The 5,000-nt window shown below is 44.4% G+C and overlaps 1 protein-coding gene across 7 annotated transcripts in view; it reads right to left on the minus strand.

The window, feature by feature from the left end:
• Nucleotides 1–5,000, minus strand: part of celf2 (cugbp, Elav-like family member 2) — a 229,123-nt gene that overhangs the window by 67,351 nt on the left and 156,772 nt on the right. The window lies entirely within an intron of this gene.

Raw genomic sequence — 5,000 nt, forward strand, 5'->3', positions numbered from 1 at the left:
TTTTACGACCTTCCAGTTAGGGGACAGTCTCTTTAATCACCTGTCCTTCTTGGCTGAGGCGAGGTGTCTATCTGCCGGGCTAGCTGACACCCGCCAACCCCCTCTTCCCCCCCCAACACCCCCTCTCTTTCCCTTTCAACTGCTTTATCTTTATGTCCTCATCATGTACAGAGACTCCCAGCAACGTGTCCGGCAATCAGGCGACAAATGTGCTAACCTACCCCCTTACCCCACCCCCCCCCCCCATCCATAAACAGTCCCTACTGGTGCATTGAGTCCGGGAAACTCTACACTTCGTAAATGTTAACTGCTGCTCCTGGGTTAACGTGATCCTCCGTCGCCTCCTCTTCCAGAAATGCCCCCGATGCTTAAAAGTTCAGAGGTCTACGTCTCCTGGAGCCACGGGACTAACTTGAGGCTCATGCTGGGAATAGGAAGAGTGTATCTTGTGTAAGGAGTGTGTATGTGGAGAGTGCATGCGTGTGTGTGTGTGCCCTTTGCCAGCAGTTGGCACCTTCAAAGCAACAGCCAACTTCACATGACCAGAGTGTGTGTGCCAGAAGCTGGGGAGTGCACATACTGTATGGTACCAAACACCACCCCCTCTCTCTGTCTGTCTGTCTGGATCTCTCTCACACACACACACACACACACACACACACACACACACACACACACACACACACACACAGAGGGCGACCACACACTCTCTCCTTCCTCCCCTCTGAAGGTGTGACGGTGAGCTGCTGGGTCAAAGTCAGGCAGATGGCCCTCGCGGTCGGGATTCAATATCACTGACCGAGACCGTATGACCGAACACACACACACACACACACACACACACACACACACACACACACACACACACACACACACACACACACACACACACACACACACTCACCAGCATGACCTCTAGACGGTGATCCTTGCCGATAACACAGAAGCAGCCTCACCTACCTATCTTTTTTTTCTTCTCATTGATACTTAAATTCCACTAAAGAAAACATATTCCTGAGGACTTAAAAAACTGGTAAAAATAAACAGTGTATGGGGATGTATTTGTAATTTTGGATTGGAGAAATATTCGTTTTTCTGTCTGATACAATATATTTCCACCAATATAATCAGACTGTGAAGCTACACAGTAGTTGGCAGGGCCTATTAACAGTGGGTATGGTATTTACCCATAATTTGGCCTTTGCTACTTGATTTAGAGCCATAATTACCTTATTTTATTCTTATTATTTTTACTGTATGCGTATTGGGTGTTTTATAATTTGCTAGAGAGCCACGTTAAAGAAACATTTCCCTTTCACTCAGGTTTTTACTGATTAATGTAAAATAAGATTACCTAAACTGTACAGAATGTCATTCAAAATGATGAAAACTATGATGAAATGCACATGTCAAACCAAATCTGTTTGTGTCATGATTCGAGTGTCTTTGTACAACGGTTCGTATCATATCTTATGAAAAGTTATGCACAAATCCTTGTAAGGTATGTTAGGCAACACGAGCGATCAGTGCGCCTGCACAGACCCTGCAGTGCAGAACCTGTTTAGGGAACAAAAGTACTTTATTACTAAGGTTTCAGAAAAGACCGCAGTTTGGGTTGAAATAAGTATGTTATGTAACTTACATTAGTTAGTTAAGTATGTAAGTTACTTATCAAAAGTAAGTTCAAATTGGTAAACATTGACTTCAAAAGGGTCACAAATGGCAGTCTCCTGGGTGAAAGTCCTGTGTTTGTTTAGTCTCGCATTGACAGCTCTTATCTCCACAGCGCTGTGGAGTAAGGTCTGGCTACACCACACATACAGTACATTCTGGGATAGGAGAAAATAACATAAATAAATAAATAATTTTCGGAGCACTTGAATTTGTTTTTTGCATTTCTTTAAACCAATCACAAATGGTCTTGGGCGGCGCTAAGCTCCGGATGCGGTGACGGTGGCTCTCCAAAATAGTCTCGGAGAGGAACTTGTTTTGGTGGAACATTTTTACGCCGCAAAAGAAAACGCCACATACAATATAAAATAAGGTTAACTGTTCACACAATACAGGAACTATTTAAATTAGCTGGATACATGGTTAAACCTCATTGGCTTTTACCAGTGTATCACTATGTGTACTTCGTCCACAGCAATCTCACCAATTGGTCGGAAATCTTAAGAGTGCTCATAATATGCTAATTTTCAGGTTCATAATTGTATTTAGATGTTATATCAGAATAGGTTTACATGGTTTCATTTTCAAAAAACACCATATTTTTGTTGGTGCAGCTCCTCTTTTCACCCTGTGTTGAGCTCTCTGTTTTAGCTACAGAGTGAGACATCTCACTTCTATTCCATCTTTGTTGGGAGTCACACATGTGCAGAAGCTAGGTAAGGACTACTAGCCAGTCAGAAGCAGAGTATGAGGGCATGTCCTGACAGTACCTTGGTAAGGACTACTAGCCAGTCAGAAGCAGAGTATGAGGGCGTGCCCTGACAGTACCTAGGTAAGGACTACTAGCCAGTCAGAAGCAGAGTATGAGGGCGTGCCCTGACAGTACCTAGGTAAGGACTACTAGCCAGTCAGAAGCAGAGTATGAGGGCGTGCCCTGACAGTACCTAGGTAAGGACTACTAGCCAGTCAGAAGCAGAGTATGAGGGCGTGCCATGCTAGCAGCTAGGTGAGCATTATAACGTGTGTTCCAAAGTGACCACGTTGGTCTCTGAAGTAAAGGCTGGACTACAATAGAGCTGTTTGGAGCAGTTGGTGAACAGTGTTTTCTGTTGGAGATGGTAAGTCCCTTTGGGGGGGACTTTGGGCTTTTTCACTTTGTAAACCGATTACATGCGCAAAAAAGATAAATAACACAATAAAGGAAAGGGAAAAAGCCAAAAAGCATAATATGAGCACTTTAACAATCATTCCCCGAACGAACCAAGCAGGCCTGCCTTGATGCACAATCTAAATTTTCTTCAAAACTTGCCATTTTTAGCGTGTAGCTTGCTAGCTCGGAGGTTGTTGTTGATTCCTGTAGTGAAGGGATCTTGAGAACAGCAACGCACAGAGAGCGGAAAGGGGCAAAGCCACGCGCAGAATGTCAGGCTTTATCCTGAAAATGTTCTTCTGCTGATCCAGACTAGTGTTTGTTGGACCCATCCCTCCCTACGTGGACTTTGTTGCTCTTTATACTGTACTATGTCGCCGGACTTCCTCCTTGAGGCAGCTCTGCACGTCCTGGCCCACTGTTACGTGGGTTATAAATATGAAGTGAATAGTGTATTACTTTAGCACAAACAGGGAACGAGAACATCCTGCATGATTTTACAGTGTGTTCCCCACACTTTTGGAGACAAGTTTGTCAGTGGTGTATTTTTCTTATGGGTTATGGATCAGCAGGCAACAATACTTTCTATCTTTTCAAAAAGCTTCCTATAAAGATAGTGACATCAGAGACCTAAAAGGTGGCACACCTGGTAGATATATATATATATACGTATGAGCTTGAAAGAGCCAACCTGCCTCTTATCCTTGCTTGCTTCTGAAATATCAGTGAAACTCCTGGTTTCCTAGGATGTGTAGTCTTGAATGTGCATCAAACAGATACAAATAAAAAGCAAACTTCAGGTGGGTTTACCCTCTTCCAATATCCCTGCTCACAACTGTACACACACACACACACACACACACACACACACACACACACACACACACACACACACACACACACACACACACACACACACACACACACACACACACACACACACAGACACTTGACACATTACAAACACACCCTCTGCTTCAACACATCACTCTGACAAACCCCTTGATACAGATAAAGTGTGACTTTGCTTCTCACTCTTCATTCGGCAAACAAACGACTATAAATCAAATTGTCCTTTACAATATCCCTCGTCTTGGCAGCGCTCGGCGCACAGTTAGCCTACATTATCCCCACTTCATTTAGCTCGGTAAACAATTAACCCAGCGCGGGCGCGTGAGCAGAATGATTGAGGGATTTGGCATTAGCTATGCTGCGTCGTGTCTCCACACTAACTACCCTAAGTGTTTAACATAGTTAGCCTGCATTTAAAGCCGCCACCCCCACCCCCCCGTTTCTTTTCCATCCCCTCCTCCCTCCGCCGAATCAATATGCCTAAACGCCGCCGCCGCCGCCAACTCGGATAGAAAAGAGGGGTTAGGGAAGTTAATTTGAAACAAGCGATTAATATTTCTTTCGTTAAATAAGAGCGCACACACACACACACACACAGACACACACACACACACGACAGTTGGCGCATCGATGAGGTTTGCCTTCCTTCAGCCCTGTTTGCGATAGCATTTGGGTTTCACTACAGCAATTACAGCCTTTAATTGAATTGATTTCGATAATGAGCCTCCGTAATGACACTGCTGTGGGAATGGTTGTGTGTACATGCGTGTGTGTGTGTGTGTGTGTGTGTGTGTGTGTGTGTGTGTGTGTGTGTGTGTGTGTGTGTGTGTGTGTGTGTGTGTCTGGAGTTTGCAATGAATGAGCATGAATGTTATTTTTTTTGACTTAAATGATCTGTGGGGAGGCGAGCAGGATTTAAAGATGAAACACAAAAAGCACGATCAAAACAGCTGTCTATACTGGTCAGCCGTCTGCACTCAGCACATTCACAAAACCACTTGTCCGAGGCCTAACCTTTTTCAGCTTGTTGCATAATATCCTTCAGGCTATAACACATGAATGTTTGATGACACACGGCTTAGTACATGATAAATTTAATACCCCTACACTACCGTATTTCCGCCATTTTAGGCTAAGCACCACCCCGACAACTACTTCCCCGGGTCCTCGGGCGGTAAGGTTTTCACGAGAAAATTAAAAGGTGCTGCAGAGTCAATCAGCTGGTCTACCAGTCAGTAGGAGTTACCTCATTTTCTTTATTTATTTATTTTCCTGCCATGCGGCCTGTCTGCCTTCTAAGCGCTGCGTGGAGAGTTATTGTGATGGA

This window comes from Perca flavescens, chromosome 23 (assembly GCF_004354835.1).
Source record: "Perca flavescens isolate YP-PL-M2 chromosome 23, PFLA_1.0, whole genome shotgun sequence".
Lineage (NCBI taxonomy): Eukaryota > Metazoa > Chordata > Actinopteri > Perciformes > Percidae > Perca > Perca flavescens.